The following is an 11,474-nucleotide window of genomic DNA, read 5'->3' as shown; positions in this document are numbered from 1 at the left end:
CGACGTCCTGAAGAAGCTGTCCATCCTTCCTGCCAGGTTCCAAGAAGTAAAACGCTCCTGCGCGTGAGCCGGAGCATTGAATGCCCTAAGCCACTCCAAGGCTTGGGTGCCAGACCTAGACCCGGAGGACGTAGCAAGGGGCTATCCTACCGTGAAGGAGGACGGGTCTCCTTTTGATCAGGATGACTTCATAGCCTGCGTCCGCGAAGTCCGGCCTTAGGCGACTAGTCTTGGACATGACACCAATGTGGACAAGTACCAGCCGGGTTTTGATAGTGAGAATAAGAAGATGGCCCCTCCCTCATATAAAGTAACAGACTTGATCCCACCAGTGAGAGAAGATACATTTGCCCTGGAGGTTGACCCGGTCGGCCTAATTGACGACGAAGCCGAATTTGTCGCCATGAATGGCTTTGATTGGTCAAAACCCAACTTCCAGCAGACTCAAGATGGTGAACCGGCGAGGGAGGGACAATGATCATCTTCATGGTCTTATAAAGCCTTGTAATAACTTAGCTGTTAAAACTTCGCATGTTTGCTTATGCCATCACGCATAAAATACTTATATGTGACTCTATGTTTCCAGATGCCAATGTTTAATGCTTGCTTATGCATCATTTAATGCTTATCTCTGCAATGTTTGAACTCTGTTCCTTGATAAAAATAGAGACTAATATAAATTCGAATTTTTTAGTTAACGCAACAGGTAAGCGTGTATAAGTAATGACCATAACTTATCCCTTTTGATCCTTAGATCGCCGGTTTAAATAATCCAGGTGATTGAATTTGATAACTCAATATTTATGAAAAGCTAATGCTTCTTGAATACTCAATGATCATTATACCTTAGTAGCTCATACCTTTTGATCCTTGAACCACCGGCTTGAATGACCCGGGCGGCTGTGTTGTCCAATAATTGAGCCGGTGAAGAAGACCAGGCTAATTTATTTGTAATATTGAAACAACAATAAACTAAAAGGCAAGCAATAAATAACAAGCATAATTTTAATCTTGTATTCAAAAAGGTTGGGGGTTTATGATTCGAATACGACCAGTAAACTGGACCAAAGGACTTAAGCTAAGGTTCGAATACGACCATATAGCCCCCAGTGGCTTTGGCATTGCGCCGATCAAGAGGGTACCGACAGCTATGTTCTCTTTGGTTCGAATATGACCTATGTTTGAACAGGAAGCCCCCAAATGACCTTGAGAGGTTTTTAACGACCCTGATTTGAATACGGTCCAAGACGGACTCAAAGGGGTTAAGCTATGATTCGGATACGATCAAGAAGCCCCCAGTGAGTTTTGGCCTTGAGCCGATCAAGAGGGTTACGACAGCTATGTTCTCTTTGGTTCGAATACGACCTATGTTTGAACAGGAAGCCCCCAAGTGACCATGAGATTTGCAGCTAGATTCGGATACGATCATAAGCTGGACCAAAAAGGTTAAACTTGATTCAAATATGATCAGCTCCTTAATAGCCATTTGTAAATAAGCAATAATAAAGATGCATAGTCTGTGAAAAGAAAAGAGACTGATGGTCTTACTTTATTGCTTATCATAATATATACAATGTGAACGTATGTACATGACGAGAGTCGGTGGCTCAGGTGTAATATGGCCGAAGTTGAGCAATGTTCCATGGCCGGCGGGTCTCCTCTTCTGACTTACGTGAGTCTGCATGCTCTCGAGTGTCAATGAGGTACTATGACCCATTGTTTAAATTTTTACTGACCACAAAGGGTCCTTCCCAAGGTGGGGATAACTTGTGTGCATTTGAAAGATCCTGGATGAGCCGGAGCACCAAGTCGCCTTCCTGAAAAGTCCTGGACTTAACCTGGCAGCTGTGATAACGACGCAGGTCCTGTTGATAAATTGCTGACCGGGCCGCTGCTAAGTCTCTTTCTTCATCCAACAAGTCAAGTGCATCTTGTCTGGCTTGTTCATTATTAGCTTCAACATAAGCCGCCACACGGGGCGAGTCATGATGGATGTCACTAGGCAATACTGCTTCTGCTCCATAAACCATGAAGAAAGGTGTGTAACCCATAGACCTATTGGGCGTAGTATTGATACTCCATAATACCGAGGGTAATTCCTCTACCCAACAACCCGGCGTTCGTTGTAAAGGAACTATAAGCCGGGGTTTGAGCCCTTTCAAAATTTCCTGATTGGCTCTCTCAGCTTGACCATTGGATTGAGGGTGAGCTACAGAAGAAACACCAGGCCGGATGTGTTCTCGTTGACAAAATTCCTCCATAGCTCCTTGGGACAGATTAGTGCCATTGTCAGTGATAATACTGTGTGGAAACCCGAAATGGAAAATCACTTTTTTCATGAACTGAACCGCCATGGCTGCATCACATTTACTCACAGGCTCTGCCTCAACCCACTTGGTGAATTTATCAACTGCCACCAGGAGATGTGCCTTTTTATCCTTAGATCTTTTGAAAGGTCCCACCATGTCAAGCCCCCAGACCGCAAACGGCTAAGTGATTGGAATCATCCGGAGCTCTTGAGCTGGCACATGCGCTCGTCGTGCAAATTTTTGACATCCATCACATCTACTAACCAGATCTTCTGCATCAGCATGAGCTGTCAACCAGTAAAAACCGTGACGAAACGCCTTGGCCGCTAAAGATTTTGACCCGACGTGATGACCACAATCGCCTTCATGGATCTCACGAAGGATTTCTTGACCTTCTTCGGGGGAAACACACCGCTGAAATGCTCCGGAAACACTGCGATGATATAATGTGACGCCCGGATATTTAAGCTACTGTAACCCTCCACTAATGTTGCCACGTCACCACGATTACTGTTGCTAAACTCGCGTTAATTCAAACAGCGTTCGAATTAAATTCCAAGTCAAAATATTATTTCTTCAAACTGTAAAACAAAAATGTTCGTGGTGTCGCATTTATTCAGTATTAAATTGTGATGAGTTAACCAACCTCATTTGAATTATTAAAAATGCCCTCACAAAATTATATAGTGGTCCAATAGCATAATAAACGACTTATTCAATTTCTAAAAATGCCCGAACAATTCCTTTGGCTCAAAAACTTTTTATGCAACACCACAATGTCAAAAACTTTTTATGCAACACCACAATGTTGTTCTTGAAGTATGAGCCAGATTTCAAGTTTAACTAAGTTCTTTTACTATAGCATTTAAATAAAAAATGGAGAAATAAATAAAAGAAAAGAATCAAAGAATAAAAAGATAAAACAAAGCCTCCCCTCCATTGGGCCACCCGGCCCATCTACCTAGCGGGCCGGCCCACCTGCTCCCGCTGCCCCCTCCGCTCTGTTCACGGGGGATCGTGGACAGAGCCGATGCGTGCCACGGCCGCGGCCATCGCCGTGGAGGCCATCCGCCGACTCCCCCCCCGCCTAAGGCGCCCCCTTCCCCGCGCCCCCCCTCCCCCCCTCCGCCCTCCCCTGCGCCAGAGCCCCGACGCATCGCTACGTGGTCGCCGCGTCATCGACGGCGGTGCTGTGGACGGTCGCCACCGCTCGCCGCTCTACTGTGTCGAGAGGCTCGCCGGCCTGCCTGCTCGGCCATTCGGTGGGAGCGACCGAGGCTCGTCCAATGATGCCGCACGAACGGGCGCCATCCCGCATCGCTTCGACCTGCGTTCGCGATGCAACGCAGCGTCGCCGCTCGCGGCGCCGTCGCGCTCCGACGGACAAGAGCAGGCAAGCACTCAGCCGGTGAGTCCTCCCCTCATCCTCCGCGGCGTTTTTTCGACGTTCGATCATTCGGAGCGCGTCCATGCCGTCGTGGCTGCAGGCCCGGCGCCTGTCTCCAGACTTGCGGCGCTGCGCATTGGGCATAGACCCGTCGCCCTTCTACCTTTGCGCTGCGCTGCGCGCAGTGGCCTCCCGTGCGATCCGGGCGCGCCCTGGCCTCCGCGCACGTCACTGCTATGGGCTCTGACGGCGTTGATGCGTCGTGCTGCTAGCTGATGCCGTCTGTGCTCTCATAACTTGCTAAAGCGGGTGCTGACTCAGCGGAACCTATCTAGACTGACTACTAACTACTGTAAGCTGCTACTAGGTTAGCTTAACAAATTACATCGGTAACCCCCTCGGCAGCCCCTAAACTCCGGTTAAACAACTACTAACAGGCCAAAAATAAATATAAGTAGAATGTACACTTGACAAACTTCATATTACTCCACTGGACCAAATTCATTTGATGCATGGTTTAAAATCCTACAAAAATCACAAAATGCTATCTTTTCTTAACCCTGGCATTGTGTGTGCGTGTGTGTTCTGTGTGTGGTGGCCGGCCGGCTCTCCGTTAGCTAACTAGTACTCCTACTAGTTAGTCTAATCAGTGGTTAGGTATAGTGCAAATGACAGGTGGACCCCCCCTCTAAATATCCACTTAAAAAGAAAATGCAAGATATGTGTGAATGACACCTGGGCCCCATCTACAGTTTTGACCAATCAACAGTCAACAGTTGACTGTTGACTGCACTGTTGACCCCACTGTCAGCCTCCGGTGGCCCTGCTGTGTGCACTCTGCTGGGTGCATATAGCAATTTCCCCTTTTATTTGGAATTAATAATAATTTTGAAATATTGTTAAAACTTTGAAAAATCATAGAAAATAATCCGTAACTCCGATGGAAAACTTTGTACATGAAAGTTGCTCAGAACGACGAGACAAACTCAAATACGCAGCCCGTTCGTCCGCCACGCATCCCTAGCATAGCGAACACGCAACTTTCCCCCTCCGGTTCATCTGTCCGAAAACGCAAAACACCGGGAATACTTTCCCAGATGTTTTCCCCTTTCACCGGTACCACCTCGTACCGCGTTAGGGCACGCCTAGCATCACGCTTTGTCTTGTCATGCATCGTCATGCATATGTTTGCTTAATATTTATTGTTTCTTCCCCCCTCCTCTCTCGCTAGACATCGAGATCGACGCTGCTGCTACCCAGTACGACTACGAAGTTGACGACCCCTCTCTCTTGCCAGAGCAATCAGGCAAGCCCCCCCCCCTTTAATCACCAGATATTGCCTATTCTTCTCTACTGCTTGCATTAGAGTAGTGTAGCATGTTACTGCTTTCGGTTAATCCTATTCTACTGCATAGCCTGTCATTGTTGCTACAGTCATTACCCTTACCTGCTATCCTACTGCTTAGTATAGGATGCTAGTGTTCCATCAGTGGCCCTACACTCTTGTCCATCTGCCATGCTATACTACTGGGCCGTGATCACTTCGGGAGGTGATCACGGGCATATACTATATACTTTACACTGTTACATTACCTGTGATATTGTTCGGAGATGGGGGATGACGGGGCAGGTGGTTCCACCCAGGTAGTGGTGGGCCTGGGTTCCTGACGGCCCCCGACTGTTACTTTGTGGCGGAGCGACAGGGCAGGTTGAGACCACCTAGGAGAGAGGTGGGCCTGGCCCTGGTCGGCGTTCGCGGATACTTAACACGTTTAACGAGATCTTGGTATTTGATCTGAGTCTGGCCACGGGCTTATACGCACTAACCATCTACACGGGGACAATTATGGGCACTCGACGTCGTGGTATCAGCCGAAGCCTTCGTGATGTCAGCGACTGAGCAGCGCGCGCCGGATTGGATTGGAACGCCTGCTAGGCTAGGTCTGCTTCCGGCCGCGTTCGCAACGTGCAGGTGTGCAAAGGGCGATGGACCCAGACCCCTGCGCCATAGGATTTAGACCGGCGTGCTGACCTCTCTGTTGTGCCTAGGTAGGGCTGCGACGTGTTGATCTTCCGAGGCAGGGCATGACCCAGAAAAGTGTGTCCGGACAAAGGGGATCGAGCGTGTTGGGAAATATGGTGCACCCCTGCAGGGAAGTTGATCTATTCGAATAGCCGTGTCCCTCGGTAAAAGGACGACCCGGAGTTGTACCTTGACCTTATGACAACTAGAACCGGATACTTAATAAAACACACCCTTCCAAGTGCCAGATACAACCGGTGATCTCTCTCTCACAGGGCGACGAGGGGAGGATCATCAGTTAGGATTATGCTATGCGATGATACTTGGTGAACTTACCTTCTGCTCTCTTCTACATGCTGCAAGATGGAGGTGGCCAGAAGCGTAGTCTTCGATAGGACTAGCTATCCCCCTCTTATTCCAGCATTCTGCTCAGTCCACATATGATACCCTTATTCCATTTGATACCAATGCATACATATGTAGTGTAGCTCCTTGCTTGCGAGTACTTTGGATGAGTACTCACGGTTGCTTTGCTCCCTTTTTCCCCCTTTCTATACCCGAATGCTGCGACCAGACGATGGAGTCCAGGAACCAGACGCCACTGTTGATGACGACTACTACTACTCGGGAGGTGCCTACTACTACGTGCAGCCCGCTGGCGACGACCAGGAGTAGTTAGGAGGATCCCAGGCAGGAGGCTTGCGCCTCTTTCGATCTGTATCCCAATTTGTGCTAGCCTTCTTAAGGAAAACTTGTTTAACTTATGTCTATACTCATATATTGTTGCTTCCGCTGACTCGTCTATGATCGAGCTCTTGTATTCGAGCCCTCGAGACCCCTGGCTTGTAATATGATGCGTGTATGACTTATTTATGTTTTAGAGTTGTGTTGTGATATCTTCCCGTGAGTTCCTGATCTTGATCGTACACATTTACGTGCATGATTAGTGTACGGTCAAATCGGGGGCGTCACAAGTTGGTATCAGAGCCGACTGCCTGTAGGAATCCCCCTTCCACCCTCCTTGGCCGAAATCGAGTCTAGATATTACAAACCTTTTACTAACATGGCTGTGCGCCTTACGGGCTCACGTCGCCATTGGGTGGTATTAGGATCTTTTATTCCTCGACCTATACTCCGGGACTCTGCCCTCTCTTCTATTCGGGTTAAAATGAATTTACTAACTCTAACTCTAGGTTCTCGTAACCACTTCGTCCCAGAGAGCCCTTAGCATAGATGATCGCGTGCTGCACCGAAGGATTCCGAAGATACTCTCCGATGTTCACTCGAGACTTGGTGTCCGTTGCTTTTTCAATTCCCTACCACCGAAATATCCCTATGGATAAATACATACATCTGTCGTTCTTACTGTTGTTCCTAGTTGATCTTGTCACTACAAGATATCCTGAAATTCTCTCTATTGATCCGAGAATACTTTGTGCCTACTGCCTTACAGTTCCTTTCCACCTAAATACCCCTACAGATAATTTCTCGCCCTTATCGACTATCCACTCATCCCCAGTTGTTCGTGTGTTTCACAATGGTCTTTGAAATACTATTTGTTCCTCCAAAATTCCTCGGTAGCTTATTGCTCTGCAATACTTGTCTGCTTGCATTATGAATGATTTCCATATGTCTGGCAATATTCATTAGTATCCTTAGAGACCGTCATTTTGATCCTATTGATTCAACATGAGTGCGAATGCACGCAATCATCAGTTGATCCTTTTCAATTATCTTTCTGGCTCAGACGTCATTTGTGAACATGAGCTTGTTCTCGACCAATCTATTTGCCGTCAATTGTACCCTTAGGTCTATTGAACTTATCCACCCTTGATCAGAGCGTCTGCTTCTGATCATTCTTTTTGGAGATCATAATTCCTTTGATATCTAAGCATCGAATCATTCAGATGTTCTAAAATCTGATGCCCTTGCATCCTTTCTTCAACTGGTTGTGTGCCGATGCTCACATCAGCTCCGTTATGGACCGTCAGATCCTTTATTGGATTATTATTCGACAGTGTCCTCCTTATTCAATAACCTTGTGAGCCTTTCCTCGGATACATAATGCTTTTGGTAAATTGTATCCTCTATTTTCTCAACCATGCTTTGTTTTCGAGCTAGTGGTATTTACGATTGAAGCTTGTGGTATATGTTTCCACGATACCCTGACGGGTTGAACCTATGCCTTTCGGAAACCGTATGAACCCGAAAGTTTTCGCGAGTCATACTCTTCTGTTGTTTCGCCAGATAAAATTTCTACACTACAGCTTCATCAAAAGCGAGAAGTAAAATGAAAGGTTATGCATTGAAGAAGTGGGAGTCGACCTTGAGCCTTTTCGTTCATGCCCATGGACCCGATGTGGAACTTATCATCGAAGCTTCTTGTAAATGATAATAATCCCCTTGTTATAAGTTCGTCATGTATCTATGTTTGGTCCTTTGCAATCATGGTTTCGACCATATTTTCTCCTTAATACCATTTCTCGGACAAGTTGAAGCACTTGTCTTCTGCAGATCATTGCACCTGTCCAACCTTTACTTTGATCTACCATCGAGTATTACACTACGATATCTCAAGATTATCATGGAACTTCATAACCTCTTATGAGTTCTTCATCAGGTGCTACCTTCTCACTGATTCCAATTTTTCATGGGCTCTAAGTTACTAAACACTCAAAGACACCAATAATTGACTCAAGTCCGCACCACGATTAAACAACTCTTGATAACCTTCATTACTTACGAGTTTGAACTCGATCACATCATTCCTAGCCTGGTTGGCTATATCCTTGTCGTGCCGATTTTAACTATGCTACCTAGTCCTTCTTCCCGGAGCACAATTTTTGATGATGAGCTAAGCTTACGTCGATTTTCCTCATCATATCATTTTGCCTTGGACAACAATCTTGATTTTGAGTTTGTGTCGTATATGTGGTTCCAATAATCTTTCGCTGCATCAGTCATGTTGCTTGATGTAGTCGTTGTTTGATTGCTTCTTCGTGGAGCCTCTCGACAAATTTTTTCATGATCATTGTCAATATCTTGACTCCTTCCAGGATATCAATCGAATTCATGATGAGAAATACCATCCTTGCCCTCGATGATTTGTCTTACCATCACCACTTTATTGCCTTACCTCCAACACAAACATGATCGTGTTTTGTGTTATACCTTGAGTTCCTTGCTATCCAACGTTTGTTCTTCTTTACCTTGGAATATTACCATCTTTTATGTCAAGTATGTTGTGAGAATTTCACCACCTCTTATGAATTATTGATGCAAGTGATGCTTCTCACCATCACCATTCTTTTCATGGCCCCCGTGTTCCAACGGAATACCGACAAATGGATTGTGATGTGAAAAATTCCAAACTTCTAGCAACCCTATTCCTTGTAAGTTAATGAACGATAGATACATTCTTTGTGTATTGGATATCAAATCACCCTTCTATCATTGATCTTGCTACCTAAGCCCATAATTCGGGTGCACCGTTCAACCAATGTTCAAGTTGTGTATGTTTTCCTCGAGCATACATCATTATATCATTTGATCGGACAAATGTTATCTCCTTGTTCACATAATTGAGGGCACCCATCTTTTTGGAAATCTCAATGAATTGTCACCAAGTCCATCAACCACATCCTCATCCTCTTCTTGGTTTTAATGATGGGCTCTTGTTTCGGAACTTGCTTCCATATTCCATTTCCCGAGAATCTTACAATGTCATCTCGTCAATTTGTGTTGCACCTTTTCTTTTCAGGAATCCTGTGTGTGATGTTATTTTGATACCAATCAGATCTGAATCTCGGTCAGATATGATGGTTGGAACATATTTTCAAGAGTTATAACATTGATCCTCATATGACCGGTAAGGCGATGTCATGCACACCTGACCGGAGGACCAAGTGTTATAGTTTTATTTTTAACAAGGTTAACCATTTTTCCATGAGGAAATTGAATGCCTTGTTTAATAAGTTTATCCCGATGGATCCTTTGTGTATCCAAAGTCTGACCTTTGCTTGAAGACCATGTCAATGCTATCTCGAAGCATGTCTGTGGTACTCCGATTTTCAACAAGAACACTTGAAGCCCAATGCTAAATGTTTCTTGCTCAATTACCCCAAACACCGTTGTATGGGTAATGTCATGATATTTCTCTCCCCTTTCCTAAAGGGTTTTCTACGTTAGATCCTATCATGGATATCATGCTCTGCTTGTCCTTGGGAAGGATATACCCCTGAAATATGTGTTTAAACACATTTTTCCTTTCCATTGTTCTGTTTAACCTGATGATCACATTTTCCTTTCCATTGGTTTGTTTGACCTTTCTGGTGTTCTATATGATCTAAGCAGTAATATTCTCCTGCTTATGTAAACTTCTCGATGTACAATTCTGTCAGAAAGACCCTGTTACTTTTGTTGATGACATTCCGGTAACCACCGATGTACGAGAACCTTGCCTATTGGCCCGCCTCGTTCCACGAGCAGGAAAATGGTTCTCTTCGTCCCTCGCCCTTGGTACCAATGGTTGTTGCCGACATAATTGATAGTCTATCCTCTGACATGCCTTGCTTACATGATCATGCAAGACGTCATCCCCCTTCCTACTTTTAACCCACAGGTCCCAGGATCGGAACCTGACTGTCCTGTACCCCTTGTTGTCAAAGATATTCCTTGAGCTTGACTTCGTATGTAAATCACGGGCCACCTGCCTAGTAATCTATTCTGGTATCAGACGCAATACTTATTCCCATTGCTCTGAACCCCTTTCACATTTCGTATCAGGCATCGAACGATTGCCTATGCGCTTGAAACTTCTATGATGTACCTTCTTACTTGGCTCTCGGTATTTTCTTAAGTTTCAGTTCAAGAGTTCCGCCACCTTCCTCGATGTTATCGACCAGATAGTCGACCTTGCAGAGGTCCATTCTCCCGGACTACCCCTTTATTCTTTCGTAAGTACAATGGAGTTTCTGAAGAAAGGACGCCGACTTCATCATGATGACCCGAAGCAGAGAAATGAAGACATCAATGTATTGGACCGGCCTCTTCGAGAAGAGCAAGCCGGGATGAGAAGACCCACTAGATTCGTAACCAAACCTCCCCCCTTTCACTACCTCTTAAATCTCGGGACGAGATTTCTTGTAGTGGAGGAGAATTGTGACGCCCAGATATTTAGGCTACTTTAACCCTCCACTAACGTTGCCACGTCACCACGATTACTGTTGCTAAACTCGCGTTAATTCAAACAGCGTTCGAATTCAAATTTAAATTCCATGTCAAAATATTATTTCTTCAAACTGTAAAACAAAAATGTTAGCGGTGTCGCATTTATTCAGTATTAAAATGTGATGAGTTAACCAACCTCATTTGAATTAGTAAAAATGCCCTCACCAAATTATATAGTGGTCCAATAGCATATTAAATGACTTATTAAATTTCTAAAAATGCCCGAACAATTCCTTTGGCTCAAAAACTTTTTATGCAACACCACAATGTTGTTCTTGAATTATGAGCCAGATTTCAAGTTTAACTAAGTTCTTTTACTATAGCATTTAAATAAAAAATGGAGAAATAAATAAAAGAAAAGAATCAAAGAATAAAAAGATAAAACAAAGCCTCCCCTCCATTGGGACACCCGGCCCATCTACCTCGCAGGCCGGCCCACCTGCTCCCGCTGCCCCCTCCGCTCTGTTCATGGGGGATCGTGGACAGAGCCGATGCGTGCCACGGCCACGGCCATCGCCGTGGAGGC

This window comes from Triticum urartu, chromosome 6 (assembly GCF_003073215.2).
Source record: "Triticum urartu cultivar G1812 chromosome 6, Tu2.1, whole genome shotgun sequence".
Taxonomy (NCBI): domain Eukaryota; kingdom Viridiplantae; phylum Streptophyta; class Magnoliopsida; order Poales; family Poaceae; genus Triticum; species Triticum urartu.
The sequence above is the reverse complement of the archived record's forward strand: the minus strand, read 5'-3'. Positions refer to the sequence as shown.